A 20,122-nucleotide genomic window follows, 5' to 3' on the forward strand; every position below is an offset into this window, starting at 1 on the left:
TATATGTTGTATTGTGTTGATGTTGTTATTTTGCTATATGTTGTATTGTGTTGATGTTGTTATTTTGCTATATGTTGTGTTGTGTTGATGCTGTTATTTTGCTATATGTTGTATTGTGTTGATGTTATTTTGCTATATGTTGTATTGTGTTGATGTTGTTATTTTGCTATATGTTGTATTGTGTTGATGTTATTTTGCTATATGTTGTATTGTGTTGATGTTATTTGGCTATATGTTGTGTTGTATTGTGTTGATGTTATTTTGCTATATGTTGTATTGTGTTGATGTTATTTGGCAATATGTTGTATTGTGTTGATGTTATTTTGCTGTATGTTGTATTGTGTTGATGTTATTTTGCTATATGTTGTATTGTGTTGATGTTGTTATTTTGCTATATGTTGTATTGTGTTGATGTTGTTATTTGGCTATATGTTGTATTGTGTTGATGTTATTTTGCTATATGTTGTATCATATTGTGTTGATGTTGTTATTTTTCTGTATGTTGTATTGTATTGATGTTGTTATTTTGCTTTATGTTCTATTGTAGTGTGTCGATGTTATTTTGCTATATGTTGTATTGTGTTGATGTTGTTATTTTGCTATATGTTGTGTTGATGCTGTTATTTTGCTGTATGTTGTATTGTGTTGATGTTGTTATTTTGCTATATGTTGTATTGTGTTAATGTTATTTTGCTATATGTTGTATTGTGTTGATGTTATTTGGCTATATGTTGTATTGTGTTGATGTTATTTGGCTATATGTTGTATTGTGTTGATGTTGTTATTTTGCTATATGTTGTATTGTGTTGATGTTATTTGGCTATATGTTGTATTGTGTTGATGTTATTTTGCTATATGTTGTATTGTGTTGATGTTATTTGGCTATATGTTGTATTGTGTTGATGTTGTTATTTTGCTATATGTTGTATTGTGTTGATGTTATTTTGCTATATGTTGTATTGTGTTGATGTTATTTTGCTATATGTTGTATTGTGTTGATGTTATTTTGCTATATGTTGTATTGTGTTGATGTTATTTTGCTATATGTTGTATTGTGTTGATGTTATTTTGCTATATGTTGTATTGTGTTGATGTTGTTATTTTGCTATATGTTGTATTGTGTTGATGTTATTTGGCTATATGTTGTATTGTGTTGATGTTGTTATTTTGCTATATGTTGTATTGTGTTGATGTTATTTGGCTATATGTTGTATTGTGTTGATGTTGTTATTTTGCTATATGTTGTATTGTGTTAATGCTGTTATTTTGCTATATGTTGTATTGTGTTAATGTTATTTTGCTATATGTTGTATTGTGTTGATGTTGTTATTTTGCTATATGTTGTATTGTGTTGATGTTATTTGGCTATATGTTGTATTGTGTTGATGTTGTTATTTTGCTATATGTTGTATTGTGTTGATGTTATTTTGCTATATGTTGTATTGTGTTGATGTTATTTTGCTATATGTTGTATTGTGTTGATGTTGTTATTTTGCTATATGTTGTATTGTGTTGATGTTATTTGGCTATATGTTGTATTGTGTTGATGTTGTTATTTTGCTATATGTTGTATTGTGTTGATGTTATTTTGCTATATGTTGTATTGTGTTGATGTTATTTGGCTATATGTTGTATTGTGTTGATGTTGTTATTTGGCTATATGTTGTATTGTGTTGATGTTATTTTGCTATATGTTGTATTGTGTTGATGTTATTTGGCTATATGTTGTATTGTGTTGATGTTGTTATTTTGCTATATGTTGTATTGTGTTGATGTTATTTTGCTATATGTTGTATTGTGTTGATGTTATTTTGCTATATGTTGTATTGTGTTGATGTTGTTATTTTGCTATATGTTGTATTGTGTTGATGTTATTTGGCTATATGTTGTATTGTGTTGATGTTATTTTGCTATATGTTGTATTGTGTTGATGTTATTTGGCTATATGTTGTATTGTGTTGATGTTGTTATTTTGCTATATGTTGTATTGTGTTGATGTTGTTATTTTGCTATATGTTGTATTGTGTTGATGTTGTTATTTTGCTGTATATTGTATTGTGTTGATGTTGTTATTTTGCTATATGTTGTATTGTGTTGATGTTGTTATTTTGCTATATGTTGTATTGTGTTGATGTTATTTGGCTATATGTTGTATTGTGTTGATGTTGTTATTTTGCTATATGTTGTATTGTGTTGATGTTATTTTGCTATATGTTGTATTGTGTTGATGTTGTTATTTTGCTATATGTTGTATTGTGTTGATGCTGTTATTTTGCTATATGTTGTATTGTGTTGATGCTGTTATTTTGCTATATGTTGTATCATATTGTGTTGATGTTGTTATTTTTCTGTATGTTGTATTGTATTGATGTTGTTATTTTGCTTTATGTTCTATTGTAGTGTGTTGATGTTTTTTAATTTGATGGATACTGTCTTCTTCTCCTGCATAGCTAGGCCCTCTAGTGGTATCTCCTAGACATTCAAGATGAGACATTCAAGATGAGATTATTCAAGTTGAGACATTCAAGATGATACCATCAAGATGAGACATTCAAGTTGAGACATTCAAAATAATACCATCAAGATGAGACATTCAAGATGATACCATCAAGATGAGACATTCAAGTTGAGACATTCAAAATAATACCATCAAGATGAGACTTTCAAGATGAGACATTCAGGATGATACCATCAATATGAGACATTCAAGATGATACCATCAATATGAGACATTCAGGATTATACCATCAAGATGAGACATTCAAGATGAGACATTCAAGATGAGACCATCAAGATGAGACATTCAAGATGATACCATCAATATGAGACATTCAGGATGATACCATCAATATGAGACATTCAGGATGATACCATCAATATGAGACATTCAGGATGATACCATCAAGATGAGACATTCAAGATGAGACATTCAAGATGAGACCATCAATATGAGACATTCAAGATGATACCATCAAGATTAGACATTCAGGATGATACCATCAATATGAGGCATTCAGGATGATACCATCAAGATGAGACATTCAGGGTGATACCATCAATATGAGACGTTCAGAATGATACCATCAATATGAGACATTCAGGATGATACCATTAAGATGAGACATTCAGGATGATACCATCAATATGAGACATTCAGGGTGATACCATCAAGATGAGACATTCAGGGTGATACCATTCAGATGAGACAATCGAGATGAGACATTCAGGATGATACCATCAAGATGATACCATCACGATGAGACATTCAAGATGAGACATTCAGGTTGATACCATCAATATGAGACATTCAGGGTGATACCATCAAGATGAGACATTCAGGATGATACCATCAATATGAGACATTCAGGGTGATACCATCAAGATGAGACATTCAGGGTGATACCATTCAGATGAGACAATCGAGATGAGACATTCAGGATGATACCATCACGATGAGACATTCAAGATGATACCATCAAGATGAGACAATCAAGATGAGACTTTCAAGATGAGACATTCAGGTCGATACCATCAGGATGATACCATCAATATGAGACATTCAAGATGATACCATCAAGATGAGACAATCAAGATGAGACTTTCAAGATGAGACATTCAGGTTGATACCATCAAGATGATACCATCAAGATGATACCATCAAGATGAGACATTCAAAATGATTACATTCAGGTTGATACCATCAATATGAGACATTCAAGATGATACCATCAAGATGAGCCATTCAAGATGAGACCTTCAAGATGAGACATTCAAGATGATACCATCAATATGAGACATTCAGGATTATACCATCAAGATGAGACATTCAAGATGAGACATTCAAGATGAGACATTCAAGATGAGACATTCAAGATGAGACATTCAAGATAAGACATTCAAGATAAGACATACAAGTTTTAACACTCAGGATGATACATTCAAGATGAGACATTCAAGAAGACGTGTAAGACATTCAAGATGGCATGTACGCCGCTGACAGTAACATTTTAATGGGCAACACAGAAAAACCAAGCCCCTTTTGATATCATTGAAGATCAAAATGATACAAGACAAACCTAGGTTCACAAGAAGAAAAAAAACTTTATTCATTTTCTTACTTACAAACAATTTCAAAAGTAACCTAAATAATGAAATTACTTCAACCTAAAATAGATTTGCTCATTGCAAATAATCCAACTGAAAATATATACCAAGCTCCGATACATTTTCCTAAATAAGCAAAATATACAGGAGCAAAAACAAAAGAAAAAAATATCTCATGTATTTTTTCAATTTTTGTTGCTGCCGCCATCCAGAAAGGAAGGAGGTCAAGGAGCAACAATGAGTTGTAAATACATGACAAACGTTCCTTGTATTAATATGCACAAGAAAAAATACAAATAATAATTGCACATCATTCCCTTGTTATTGCATCAGTTGCACTTTAGTCTGTTTCAGTAGGTGTGTATACTCAGTCATATATGCCAGTGTAAATACAGTTTCAATACACTGTAACAACATATGGATATTGAAGTTATTGAAATCACATTGGCATCACTATTTCAACAATTCAATATTCCTGCCTAGTCTGAATGCAATCGACGATGAGAAGCTGAACAGTTCTAAAAAAGCTTGCCAAAGAAAACAGACATTTGAACTTGTTTAAATGACAAACATTCCATTGAATTACGAGCTATGGCAAAGTTTTAAATTAAACGAATAACACAAACCCATAATGTCAAGGCTAGCACTACCACTTCAGTTTAACATCAAAATGTAAGAATTATTGCAGAATAATAATCAACTATGCATCGTTCAGTACATCAGTACAGCATTTGGTCCATTGACATATCACGTTTATATGATGAAAGCGGTTGAAATTAGACCCAAAGTCAGGCTCAGCATATTGAAACCAAAACAGGGAGTTACATGAAACAAACCAGTCTTACAGAATGAAAATCCAGACCAGGATGGTTTTGACTGTACTTGAAACCAGTTGGACAGTGAATGAATGACCTGTGTTGAGAAGATAACATTCAACGAACGGCTGTTCATATGCATCAGTGCTGAATATGACCTCAGCCCAGGCTTGCAAACATGACATGTCACAACCGCCTATACTTTGAATAAGCTTGAGAATTGTTATGAAGGGAATTTGCCATGTTTAATCGAAAACAAATATAGCCCAAACCTACCCTGAAATCCAATACAATACACACAAAAAAACCTAGCTTAAATATCATGATTAACCAAAACAGTCATTATGATGCACCAAGAAACAATAAATAGAATTGCAATTTTGTTTTTTAAATCACTTAAAACGAGCAACATGACTTTGTCATCTAATCTGTTGACATCATCATAAAAGCATAATGACATTCAAAACCTAAAGCATTAAATAAACAATATTATAATAAAAATAACATGATGGATGAACAATCGTGAATGTGGCGGCATGGGGGTAAACACGTCCGCCCAGGCCCCACGGGTTCCCCATGAACCCCGGAACATTCCATGGCCCATAAACATTTGGCTCCATCCAAACACCTATGGCCACGTCCCAATAATATCAAACAGCTTCCTCTCCTGGTCTCCTTTCCTTCAAGAGTAGTACATTGAAGCCTCTTTTATCTGTCGTGGACATGGGAGTGAAGGAGACGACGAAAGGAAGCCAACTAAGAGAATTTGGACACAGCAATAGTCTTAAGTCCAACTAATTCCTCACACACTAGAGGCAGTCCACAGTATAACAAAGAGTTGAATTGTCTATTGCATGAGCGTAGCATAGCTGACTATGTGGTCACCCACAGTAGTCTTGGTTAAGAAATCGAGTAAACAATCATTTTAGTTTTCAGTCAGTTAGGATACAGTTTTTAGCCACTGATGATTCTTTTCTTGAGTAATTTCCTTTCATGCTTCTTAAATACTATAAATAGGGTTCCTGGAGGATGTGAGGGAGAGTTATTCACTTGGGGTGGTAGTAGGACTAGACGTGAATGGCAAAAAAAATTAATGAAAATAATTGCAGAAAAGGTTTGGAGCAGTGGAGGCTGGTGGGAGGAGTTATAGGAGGACGGACTTATTGTAATGGCTGGAATGGAATACATGGAACGGTATCAAACACATCAAAGAAATGGAAACCACACCTTTGGCTATGTTCCATTAATTCCATTCCAGCCATTACAATGAGCCCATCCTCCAATAGCTCCTCCCACCAGCACTAACATAGCAACACCATAGGAACACTTACACCAAACTGGAATACTCAAATACATACAATACATTACTGAACACATGCAGTATAAGTCATAATGTAAAATACAAGAAATGGACATAGAAAGGAGGGTTCTAGGAGTGATACCATTGGCTCAAAGAGGTCATGTGATGCAGCAAAATGTTATGGGTAGAGATCGGATTAGTACGCAGATCATTTTAAGGATCCGAATAGGGGTAAAAATCGAATGATTAAATGTACCTAAAAAAGACCATCTTTTCAAAAGAGCATCATAAAGTAATCATTGGGCTACATCCCACCATACTGTGCCGGTAGCATCACCCAGCACCTAGAAAATGGAACAGTAGCATTTTTTCCCAATGTTTTTAAACTTTAACTTTTTTTTTTTGTACTTTTTTTTCAAACTGATATTGAAATCCTATTTTGTAACACTAGCAGAGAGAGTGATAGAGAGAGAATTCAGAATAACACAATTTGATCCTAATGAACGTTCAACATGCTTCAACACTTGTCTAACGGTCTAAAATCAACGAAAACAAAGACATTACTTATTTTTTCAGTTTCTCTGAAAGCAACAGCTCTCTTATTAGAGAGCGATCGTGGTAGTTAGCTGGAGGGTCAAGGGAGTTGTTATCAGAGCCAGATTCATTAGTCTAGAGGGCATCATCATCAGGAGTTAGGTAGGAACATCATGTCTTCAGTGGTCAGGAGATGGAGGGGGCGGAGCAGAGGGAGTGGAGGACGGCCGGGCTGGGTCCTTAGGATGTCGTCATGGAGGATGGGTCATTCCACATGGCCGCCACGTCTCTGAACCTGCCACAGGGCATGATGGGAAAGGGAGTACATTATTGTTTCTGTCAAATTCTTTAGCTGAAGATAATGTAATAACAACAAACAGACAAACAGAGGATCCCTGGGACAACAGGTGAGCTATTGACCCCTTTGTCAATTGTAATGTGTGTGTGTGTGTGTGTGTGTGTGTGTGTGTCTGCCAGGGCTAAGACCTTGCGTTGATGAGGTACTGTGCCAGGCTGATGTTGGCGGGGGTTCCTGTGATGGTGATCTGGCGCTCCGATGACCCTTCCATGGCGTTAGCAATTTTGATCTGCGCCCCAGACATCTGACGGATCTCGTTGATTTTGGTTCCCTGGCGCCCGATTATGCAGCCTATTAGCTGGGAAGAAGAGGCGGAGGGACTTAAAACAGGGGAATAGCAAAGTCTGAATGGAATGCAGACAAAGTCACATGCACCATGACACACTGACCCCTTTTTTCAATTGTTCTATTTTTACAAATATATCCATGGTGGTGCATGCAAGCATTTGAAAACTGTTTGTTAAAATATTGACTGACCATTGGTGAAATCACCTTACCCATCCCTTACATGACAATAGATGACAAATGTCAAATGAAAAGCTCCATGGTCCCCATACTCACATCATTGGGAATGGTGAGTTCATGAGTACTGGCCTGGTTACTGGCATCCAGACCTGCTATATGGGAGAGAGAGAGACCGAGAGAGGGGACACGGCATAAAATCGAGTTTTGCCCGGGGAGGGTGGCGTCCGCTGTGAGCGACAGTTAAGCTTTGGAGACCTATAGTCGGAACCCTGATTGGAGATGCTTCTGCAGAGGTCTTGAGAGGAGCCTGTGGCTTCTCCTTCTCTGTTGGTAAGGGGGTTGGTTCTCAAACCAGAGGAGATTTACCTGCCGACCCAGATAAAACTAACTCGGAAGGACCAAAATATTCAAGGAGCTACAAAAGCAGATTAAAAAAACAAACCAAATATTTGAAAAACTACAAATAAAAGGTCAACAAGAGCAACCACCAGGTGGCCATGTCATCGGAAGCGCAGCACAAAGAACGACAGGAAGAGAATGAACAGAGAAAGACAGATAGAGGAGAGAGAGAAAGAGGAGGAAGTGTGTGTGTGTGTCTCTACAGGTAAAAAAGAGAAGGAGATTTGGTAGAGGGTGGTTCTCGTGTAGGTGGGTACGTACCGGGAAGGCAGGGGTGGTCTGTCCAAGGGGGTTAAAGGGGGTTTGCTGCATAGCCAACTGGTGGAGCTTGGTCAACTGCTGAGGGGGTAGGAGGGACAGCAGAGCTATGAGGGCATCGTTAAAAAAACACACACACACACAGGTCAGGTCTGTCACCAAGAAACCGTACAAGAAGAAAGACAGGATTCAGGAGAAGCAGTGACACAGATAGGTGGAGAGAGAGAGAGAGAGAAAGGAAACTCATAGAGGACTTGGCCCAAGTCGGTGAAGAAAGGATGTCTCTGTGTGTTTGGATGGTGCCATGTGAAATGTAGTTCATGGATGTCTGTGTCTGAAACACTTGGACCCAACATGGGGTCATGAAACATACCATGTCCGTTTGACTACGTTGCGGTATTCCTTGAAATTGACCTCCTCCTCTCTGAAGAAATACTGCACTTAACTTTCACATTCCTCACTTGAGCAACCGGTTTCCTTATTATTCTGGGTGATAAGGAATTAATTGTTTTCTTTCTGTGTCCCTCTGCTAGTTTTCCTACAGGCCAAGTCCTATGAAGTTTGGCTCCAAACAGAGGACAGAGGTTGTGAGTAATTTCAGATTTGAAAGAGACAGAAATTACTTTTCAGAATTGGTGGTATTAATATTATGGGTTAATATTAATATGATTGGACACAGAGAGAGTAGAGAGTAGAGAGAAGACTGTCTCATGGAATTAGAACTCACGTCAGGGTGAGGGATGGCGTATTGTCCCTGAATGGTGTACGCCTGGAAGAAGAGGAGGGAGAAACATACAACGCTATTAGAATCTGCTGATGGAAGTGGCTAAATCAGAGTTTCCCAAACTCGGTCCTCGGGCTCCCAAGGAATGAACTTTTTTTGTTTGTTGCCATAACACTACACAACTGATTCAAATGATCAAAGCTGGGTGATTAGTTGATTACTTGAATCAGCTGTGTGCACCCCTTGGGGTCCTGGGGACCGAGTTTGGGAAAGTCCATGTACTTCCACTATACCTCCACTAGGGGTGGTAGTGGTCTACATTCGTGACCCCACATCTATCATATTCACTGATTCTAGTCACTTGATAACTCTTTCAGTATTCTCTTAGCAGGGTTGGGCCAATTCCATTTCAAATCCAGTCAATGCAGAAAGTAAACCAAATTCCGATTCCACATTTCCTCATTGAAAAGCATTTAAGAGAATTTGAATTAGAATTTCAGTGTACTTCCTGAATTGACTAGAATTAAATGGAACAGAAACCCTGTCTTAGTATCATCTCTATGGCAATCAAGTTTAAATTCATGTCAAAATGAAACATACAATGCTAGCAAAAAAAAGATATATGAGCAAACTTGAAAAACAATTCAGATATCATATCCCTTGTACTGAGGTGAATACTGAACATAACTGTCTACTTCAGTCTCTGACCACTTATGTGGCTCCATTTTTGCAAGTCACCATTTGTGAAACTTGAGATAATGTCATAATTCATGTTACAGGCAATTATTCATAAAGAAATGTGATATAATATCTGTTGGAGGGAGTTGGATAAACAATGGGAGCTTTGCACACGAAGACTTTGCTGACATACTAAACATGTTACTGATCATTTCTTGGGTAGTAAGGGCCATTTGATTTATTTTAGGAAAATAATGTGGTAGTAATAATAACTGCTCTCTTTAATCATATTGCAAGCTCCTCCATTGTCCTCTAGACTCCCTCTCTAGTTCTTCACCCTCACATCAATCAGGTTCAGGTTAACTTCACTGGCTGAGAACAGCCAGGTGGGAGTGGCTACGGTGAGGGCTGGGGAGAGATGTGATTGGAGGAAGGAGTCGAGGATCCACTGTCAGGGAATGTGATTGGACCTAATTGATGTGTGCTCATCGGGGTTCACAGCGTGATAATGGGGTCAGCATTGGGCTGAATTCCATTTCAACACCAGCCAGCACAGCAACTCCATCCAACATCCAACATCTTTTTGGATCATGTTTAGGATCAAGTCCTGAGTCAACTGGTGCTGAAATGGCAGCTAGCCCAGTTCTGGTGATGATGATATCATGCTAGCAGAGGCAGTGGCAGTGGTGAGGAGGTGAGTGATAAAACCTGGAAGTGACACTAACAGGCAGTGGCTGGTGCTGCAGTAAGAGGCTGAGGTTGGCAGTGGAGGCCCCCAGCGGGTCGGCTCTTACCTGGCCACCTGAAAAATGATGGGGGTGGAGGCAGGCTTGGGGCGGTAGGGGATAGTGGCACCTTTCGGTGGGGACTGAGGAGAGGGAGGAGAGGGGAAGAGGGGTAGAGAGAGTGTTAGAGCAGTGGGATGAGGGATACAGTAAAGAGATAGATAGAGAGACAGAGAGAGAAAGAAAGAGACAGAGAGAGTGTGAGAGACAAAGAGAGACAGAGAGAGCAACAGAGAGAGACAGAGATACAGAGACACAGAGCGAGAGACAGAGAGAGACAGAGAGAGACAGAGAGAGAGACAGAGAGAGACAGAGAGAGCGTGGAAGAGAGTCAGAGAGAGAGAGCGACAGAGGGCGCGAGAGAGAGAGAGACAGAGAGAGAGAGAGAGAGAGAGAGAGAGACACACAGAGAGAGACACACATAGAGAGAGTAACAGAGAGAGAGACAGAGAGAGAGAGAGAGACAGAGAGAGACAGAGAGAGACAGGGAGAGACAGATAGAGAGAGAGACAGAGAGAGAGAGAGAGAGACACACAGAGAGACAGACAGAGAGACAGAGAGAGAGAGAGAGAGAGAGACAGAGAGAGAGAGAAAAGAGAGAGAGAGAGACAGAGAGAGAGAGAGAGAGACAGAGAGAGAGACAGAGAGCGACAGAGAGAGAGAGAGAGACAGAGAGAGACACAGAGAGAGAGAGACAGAGACAGAGAGAGAGCGTGGGAGAGAGAGACAGAGACAGAGAGAGAGAGAGACAGAGAGAGAGACAGAGAGAGAAGAAGAGAAGAGAGAGAGAGAGAGAGACAGAGAGAGAGAGAGAGACAGAGAGAGAGAGAGAGAGACAGAGAGAGAGACAGAGAGAGACAGAAAGAGAGAGACAGAGAGACAGAGAGAGAGACATAGAGAGAGAGAGAGACAGAGAGAGACACACAGAGAGAGAGACAGAGACAGAGAGAGAGAGGCGTGGGGGAGAGACAGAGAGAGAGAGAGAGAGACAGAGAGAGAGAGAGAGAGACAGCGAGAGAGAGAGACAGAAAGAGAGAGACAGAGAGACAGAGATAGACAGAGAGAGAGACAGAGAGACAGAGAGAGAGAGAGACAGAGAGAGATAGACAGAGAGAGAGATTGACAGAGAGAAGAGAGACAGAAAGAGAGAGACAGAGAGAGACAAAGCGAGAGAGAGAGACAGAGACAGAGACAGAGACAGAGAGACAGAAAAGAGAGAGACAGAGAGAGACAGAGAGACAGAGAGACAGAGAGAGAGAGAGAGAGAGAGAGAGAGAGAGAGAGAGAGAGAGAGAGAGACAGAGACAGAGACAGAGACAGAGACAGAGAGCGACAGAGACAGAGACAGAGACAGAGACAGAGACAGAGACAGAGACAGAGACAGAGACAGAGCGAGAGACAGAGAGAGAGAGACAGAGAGACAAAGAGAGAGAGAGACAGAGAGACAAAGAGAGAGAGACAAAGAGAGACAGAGACAGAGAGAGAGACAGAGAGACAGAGAGAGAGAGAGACAGAGAGAGAGAGAGAGACAGAGTGAGAGAGACAGAGACAGAGAAAGAGACAGAGACAGAGACAGAGACAGAGACAGAGACAGAGAGAGAGAGAGAGAGAGAGAGAGAGAGAAAGAGAGACAGAGAGAGAGACAGAGAGAAAAAAAAGAGAGAGAGAGAGAGAGAGAGAGAGAGAGAGAGAGAGAGAGAGAGAGAGAGAGAGAGAGAGAGAGAGAGAGAGAGAGAGAGAGAGAGAGAGAGACAGAGAGAGACAGAGACAGAGACAGAGAGACAGAGACAGAGACAGAGACAGAGACAGAGACAGAGACAGAGACAGAGACAGAGACAGAGACAGAGACAGAGACAGAGAGACAGAGAGAGACAGAGAGAGACAGAGAGAGACAGAGAGAGGCAGAGAGAGACAGAGAGAGAAAAAAGAGGAGAAGACAGGCAGAGGTTTTGTAGACTGAGGACAGTGCCTTGGGAAGACAGTCTGTGACACTCACTACATCACACTATTGTTCTTTACTGTGGATGCATGCAGTGACATGAAATAGGTGTTGTGTCTAAGAGCACACTGACAACTGGAATCACATGATATTACCTCATAGGTCGGCTATATCATTGCAACCTGGGAAGCCATCATCTACAACATTGTTATAATCATTTAGTCCCATGGTCTATACCGACCAAGATCCTAATTCCTTCCTTAGATGTTTGAGACGGTAAAAACAATTGTACATCCACGTTGTACATTCTAGCTGATTCTAAGATCTGTGTGAATGTATTTTTCCTGTGTATTCCCGGGAGGACTGACCCTCCTCCTTCATCCCTCCACACTCTACCTCTAGCATGACAACACAGATCTGCTTGACACACTGGATAATGGCTTCCGGAGCTCTGAGATGGTGACTGCTCGTTCAGTGGAGTTAGGCAGCATGTCCCCTGCGACCTGTACCTGAGCACCTGTGGACTGAAGTGGGAAGACTGTTATTGAGCATGTGTACTGTGTAAGGTGCAATGAAAAATAGTTGGTCCTCAAGCCGGAAAGGAACGATTCCTAAACAAACTACTAATAAAAATGTAATGGCTAAATGTAATGGCTGTATGTGCATTTCTTTGCAAATTAATCATTAACTAGCTAATAAATTGTCAAGTAAATTCAATCAATCCTTATCACTAATTATGCCCTTCTTTACCTCTCTCATTTCTTTGATTTTGGAGCCTCCTTTCCCTATGAGGGAGCCACATTGGCTGGCTGGGACAACCAGACGCAGGGTGACAGGAGGCTTGCTGGTGGCTGGACTGTTGCTCATAGAGTTGATTATATCCTGGGAAGAAACCATAAAGATCATATCAGCATAATAGTATTGTATTAAAATACCTGGTGTGACAGAATTGTAAAAACAGCCGTTGTAAAATGAACCACGACCAAGAGATGTACAGTGCCTTGCGAAAGTATTCGGCCCTCTTGAACTTTGCGACCTTTTGCCACATTTCAGGCTTCAAACATAAAGATATAAAGCTGTATTTTTGTGAAGAATCAACAACAAGTAGGACACAATCATGAAGTGGAACGACATTTATTGGATATTTCAAACTTTGTTAACAAATCAAAAACGGAAAAATTGGGCGTGCAAAATTATTCAGCCCCTTTACTTTCAGTGCAGCAAACTCTCTCCAGAAGTTCAGTGAGGATCTCTGAATGATCCAATGTTGACCTAAATGACTAATGATGATAAATACAATCCACCTGTGTGTAGTCAAGTCTCCGTATAAATGCACCTGCACTGTGATAGTCTCAGAGGTCCGTTAAAAGCGCAGAGAGCATCATGAAGAACAAGGAACACACCAGGCAGGTCCGAGATACTGTTTGTGAAGAAGTTTAAAGCGGATTTGGATATACAAAGATTTCCCAAGCTTTAAACATCCCAAGGAGCACTGTGCAGCGATAATAATGAAATGGAAGAAGTATCAGACCACTGCAAATCTACCAAGACCTGGCCGTCCCTCTAAACTTTCAGCTCATACAAGGAGAAGACTGATCAGAGATGCAGCCAAGAGGCCCATGATCACTCTGGATGAACTGCAGAGATCTACAGCTGAGGTGGGAGACTCTGTCCATAGGACAACAATCAGTCGTATATTGCACAAATCTGGCCTTTATGGAAGAGTGTCAAGAAGAAAGCCATTTCTTAAAGATATCCAAAAAAAGTGTTGTTTAAAGTTTGCCACAAGCCACCTGGGAGACACACCAAACATGTGGAAGAAGGTGCTCTGGTCAGATGAAACCAAAATGGAACTTTTTGGCAACAATGCAAAACGTTATGTTTGGCGTCAAAGCAACACAGCTCATCACCCTGAACACACCATCCCCACTGTCAAACATGGTGGTGGCAGCATCATGGTTTGGGCCTGCTTTTCTTCAGCAGGGACAGGGAAGATGGTTAAAATTGATGGGAAGATGAATGGAGCCAAATACAGGACCATTCTGGAAGAAAACCTGATGGAGTCTGCAAAAGACCTGAGACTGGGACGGAGATTTGTCTTCCAACAAGACAATGATCCAAAACATAAAGCAAAATCTACAATGGAATAGTTAAAAAATAAACATATCCAGGTGTTAGAATGGCCAAGTCAAAGTCCAGACCTGAATCCAATCGAGAATCTGTGGAAAGAACTGAAAACTGCTGTTCACAAATGCTCCCCATCCAACCTCACTGAGCTCGAGCTGTTTTGCAAGGAGGAATGGGAAAAATGTTCGGTCTCTCGATGTGCAAAACTGATAGAGACATGCCCCAAGCGACTTACAGCTGTAATCGCAGCAAAAGGTGGCGCTACAAAGTATTAACTTAAGGGGGCTGAATAATTTTGCCCAATTTTTCAGTTTTTGATTTGTTAAAAAAGTTTTAAATATCCAATAAATGTCGTTCCACTTCATGATTGTGTCCCCTTGTTGTTGATTCTTCACAAAACAATACAGTTTTATATCTTTATGTTTGAAGCCTGAAATGTGGCAAAAGGTCGCAAAGTTCAAGGGGGCCGAATACTTTCGCAAGGCACTGTATGTATGCTAGATACCTCTTCAAACTTGTATGGGCGATCATGAAGGCCTTGAAGATGGCATCTGTGGGTCCGGTGATGGTAACTATCCGCTCTGGGCAGTTTCCCTCAGAGATGTTGATGCGTGCACCGCTCTGCGCGGTCAAACAGTAGACACAGTCAGAGAAAAAAGGAGATCATGAAGTACTAAATGGAATACTATCCATTTAATAATATCCATTCTTAATCTGGGTAAGGTGCATTATGGGATACATACTGCACTTACCTCTTCACGCATCTTCTTCACTGTCTCTCCTTTCTGAAAAGACAGGCAGCAGACAGACAACAGTTAAAACATCGGAGAGATGTCACATTAAAAAATGTACTTGTCTTGAAACAGTTTTGTAATATTGATACGATTGTGATGTGTTTATGAACATGATAGTTACCTTTCCAATGATGCTTCCAACCTCCTGTAAACAGAGGTTCAACAACAGTTAGCATCAACGTCCAACTCAACACATGACAGAGACTATCCCAAAACCTTGAAAAGCGACCTCTAATCGTCCCTCAGAACCACCAGATCTAAAAACACTTGATATGCAGTAACCTATCCAGCCCATTCAGCCAACGGTGGTCGTGAAGGAAAGGAGATAGGAAAGTAAGCCATATGAGAGTATTGGAACCCAGCCGGTGTGTACTGTACCTTGCCGTGCATCAGAAGCCTGATGGTGAGGGTGACGTTGAGGCCTCCTTCGCCTGGCTGCTGCACCTTGGGTGGTTCCATGTTGGGATTGATGTGAAGGAAGGGGTGGTCACGTAGAAGAGGAGTCCCAGGGCCAATGAGAGTGTGATGCCACAGCCAGCCACCAGTCACCTGCAAGACAAGAGGGATGAGACACGACCACTCCAATATTAGGCCCACTGGAAACAGAGGTACCAAACTACCACTGGATAACATTGATGGATATCATCTTTGAATGAACCTGCTCATGAATACCATTGAGTTCTGTTCAGACAGGGCGCAGTTTTATAGACTGTGTGAGTGGCAGACAGTGCTTTAACTCTGGAGGACAATCTTTAACTCTGGGATCTTAATTTGACCTATATTGTCGCAGCAAAATAATCCTGCAGCAACAGGATTTGAATGTTTACTCCATAATGTTGCTTGATCCGTGGTTAGGCTATTAGCTGGCCAAAAGTGGCCTACATGAAAAGTGCAATAGTGTTAATATAAGTGTGTGATGGTGGTTTTCAGTGAATTCATGTAAATTAGAAACTCATCCGCATTGAGCAACAGAAGGGGTGATCAAATTAAGATCCTCCACCTGTACATCATAAAAATATAGGGACAGGGAAGCCATAATCCCTGAACCCAGAACTAAATGAGTAGCTCCATTTAATGTTGTTTGACCTTTTATTTGATTTATATCCATACAAAGGATCCTAATTCATGATTTCGACTGGCTGAGAAAAGATTTCCCGTTCTAGATCTATGGATATAGAATGTGAAGTCGCTTCATTCTAAATGTTTCGTTGCCATGATGGCTGGCAACGTTCTTATTCATTGCTTGCTAGCCAACCACGGGCTAACACAGTCACGTCAAACCGCAGCTAGAATAACAGCAACGTTGCTGCATTCAATTTCTTTGTATGTATCCATAAAAACGTGTTTGATTACGACTGGCTGAGAAAAGATGTCCGTCCTGACGTTCATTCTTAATAGGACAGTGGAGATCGAATTTCAATATTGAAACAATGTTGCAAATGTCAAGAGACAGACAGCGATGTTGGACAAACCCCTGTTGTTATAAAACCCAAATATTAAGCTGAAAACATGGGGAAAAATGTTAAGATGCTTTTGCAGTGAAACCAAGTTAATAGAATTGGCTGGCTGGGCTGATGAGACACTAGATAGAGAGAGATTTATCAGATTTCTCAGATGGAACAGAAAACAAGATGTCAATTTTTACGTCATAGGCTTACCCCTGCTAAACTGTTTGTTCGTGTATGGCTTGAACACATCTCAACCAATCACAATGCTTGTTTTGACCAACCCGTTGTAGAAAGAAAGAAGCGAGAACCAGAGGTTGTATGAGAGGCCAAACGGAGAGTGGGAGGCCACCGGAGGTCTCTGAGATAAGGGAGGAAAGGGTTCTGCAACCAGCTGTCTCTCTCCAATCTCCCAGAGGTCAGATTACATAAAAAGCCTTAATCCGGGTTTAAGAGCCAGGCCAGTGGTGCAGGTCTGCCACAGGGCCTGGGCAGGGACAGAAATAAACCCACTAAAACCAAGTGCAGGGGGGAGTGGTAGGCTGGCTGGGACCGTGGCACAATGGACTGCTGGAGCCAGGGGTTACTGGGGTTATTTGTGGTATTTTGGTGATAGAACTAGATGAGAGGATGTAACCACTCTCTGTGGTATTGTAATAAACATACTGGTTTATATGTAGCTACCACATCTGGTCTTCGTGAAGGCATACATGGTGATGGAAATGCCTTCGAATTGGGTTGAGTATTTGAAGCATTCTTCAAAAGGCGGCATGCAGAATTTTTACATGTATTTTTATTTCACCTTTATTTAACCAGGTAGGCTAGTTGAGAACAAGTTCTCATTTGCAACTGCGACCTGGCCAAGATAAAGCATAGCAAACAGACAACACAGAGTTACACATGGAGTAAACAATTAACAAGTCAATAACACAGAAAACAAATCATATAGACTCCAATCAGGTCCACACCTCCTGAGAGCCGTCATGTGTGGCTGAAATGAGAATGTATTTTCTCTCGTGTGCCTGGTGGTGTGTTTGAATAGCTCTCCTACCATCCACCACCTTCTCCCTCATCCACTGCAGCACAATAGAATTAGGTCACAGACTCATGATTCATCCATGCCCCATCCATGCCTTCCAGTCAACTTGCTTTTTATTTCAAGAGCTAAATATTAGGCACCATTCTCAGACGGAACTCTATTTGAGACAGCGTAGCATAAAAACAGACATTTAAACCAAACTGTTTATCTTCAAATGTGCCTATTGTGTCCCTTGGTTGAATAATATTTAATTTAATCCCAAACCGTTCACATTTGAATCTGAGCGCAATCAGTTATGTATTAGAATCTATTAGTAGGGTATGCAATTCAGGACACAATACCACTGTATTCAAGAGTGAGGCAACAGAGTGAAGGTTAATAAATGCGTCCGACCGAACACTACATTATCAAAACCAATTGTCTGCATTTGACCAATTGTGTTTTCAAGTTTATTTTCAGTGCTCTGGACAATGCACTGTATGTGTTGACCATTCTCAATCCTCTCTGTTAACAGAGTTATTACATCAACAAGTTGGAAATAAAGAAAATGGGAGATAGAGAGAGAGAGAAGAAGAGAGATCGAGAGATAAAGAGAGTAGAGAGAGAGAGAGAGAGAGAGAGAGAGAGAGAGAGAGAGAGAGAGAGAGAGAGAGAGAGAGAGAGAGATGGAGATAGAGGTAGAGAGAGAGAACGTGGTAGAGAGAGAGGTAGAGAGAGAGAGGTAGAGAGAGAGAGGCAATAGAGATAGAAGAGGTAGAGAGAGAGAGAGAGAGTAGAGATAGAAAGAGGTAGAGAGAGAGAGTGGTAGAGAGAGCAGTATTTCTCGTGACATCTGATGTAGTTAGTAAGTGGGTCAGAGAGAGCTATGTTGAGCTGCAGAGCTGCTGGCCTCCTCCTCTATGGTGCTTTGCTATTGAATTAATCACGCTTTACGCTCGGGTGGACAACACCGTGCACAAAATGGCTCTTCCTTTTCTTTCATCTCTCCCTTCGTCTGCTGCCCTGCCTGCCCTCAGCCCAGTGCAGAAAAGACAGCAGGCTGCAGCATCACTCCTGGAGAAGAAGCTTTACATCTGCCTGTCTTTCTTTTCATTCCTTGGCTCTTTAATGTAGAGCTAACAATGGAGGATGCCTCCTCTTATGTAGAACCACTGGACTGTGAGTGACCGAGAACAATTGACTAAATATGAAAAGATAGCTGCCTTCAGTATCTGAAGAGGGTGGGCAGGAGAGAGCTCTGAATGAGTACAGTCACGGCCCCCTCACTGAGACAGGTGAGACTTAAATAGAAGTGACGCCATCACTGATCACCTGAAATGATTCTGTCAGCAGCCAGGAAGGAAAGAAAGAAATGGAGAGAAAGGTATTTGGGAGAATTGGGTGACATGACATGACAGAGGCCGTCCAGATGCCTTGATTAGTGCTGGGCAAAAGAAAGGAACGCACTGACTGGAAGTGGATCAGCACTGCAGTCTTATCATGCACTGTACAAATGAGCCAGCAATTTTCTCTGCAGTGTTGCCTCACCTTATCCGGCCTCACCTCTGCCCTTCCCTGCTTCCGGTCAGCTGTGTGTGAGTTGGTGCATGTGCATGTGTGTGAGTTGGTGCATGTGCATGTGTGTACTGTATGCTTGCTCAAGCTTAGACCAAAGAGAACATGCAATCAGCATCTTTAAGATTTCCTTATTAAGAGATTGGAGATTGTGTTGGAAAATGTGTTTTGTTTGAAAATCTCCACAAAGTCAGAGACTGATTATATGAAACATCAACCCAAAGGCTCTTACAGGGCACGTGAGAAAAAGACTGAGATCTGGAGGAATGGGAAAATGGAGGACAGAACTTGCAGTATAATCTCGGCCAAAGCCCCGTCATCTGTTCCATTTTAATCCACCGAGCTAGAGATATGCTGTTATGATTTTGATATAAACCCCTCCATAAGCATACCTTTGTGAGCCAAAGCAGTAGAGAGAGGGAGACCACTAAACTGAGGGTGACTCAAGACGTTGGCGGCTTTTCACAAGCAGTGCACCCCACATTCATATACTCTGTATGTTGGCCTGCTCCGACTCTAATTGACCCCGATTCTACAAATGACCTTTGAGCTCAATCATAGTGTAATTAATTGAGCATGCGTTAACACACAAGCAAACTAGAATCGTAGCTGCATTCTCTTTGATTGGCCACGTTTGCTGGCAAAGATAAGAGATGAGTGACGCAGCATTGTAATCTGTTATGAGGAGCCAAGAGAAACGTCAGCCAGGGGATCCAGTCCATTCGACATTCTGAACGCACTAAACAGACTTTTCATTAGGAAAATAGCTGCAGTGAACTACTCACTAAAAGCAAGTCAGCACCC

General features: G+C 40.8%; 1 pseudogene; it reads right to left on the reverse strand.

Annotated features, from left to right (window-relative positions):
- Positions 1-4,081: 4,081 nt before the first annotated feature.
- LOC127920214 (poly(rC)-binding protein 3-like) lies at positions 4,082-15,743 on the reverse strand (annotated as a pseudogene).
- Between the last annotated feature and the right edge of the window lie 4,379 nt (positions 15,744-20,122).

This window comes from Oncorhynchus keta, unplaced genomic scaffold (genome assembly GCF_023373465.1).
Source record: "Oncorhynchus keta strain PuntledgeMale-10-30-2019 unplaced genomic scaffold, Oket_V2 Un_contig_1863_pilon_pilon, whole genome shotgun sequence".
Lineage (NCBI taxonomy): Eukaryota > Metazoa > Chordata > Actinopteri > Salmoniformes > Salmonidae > Oncorhynchus > Oncorhynchus keta.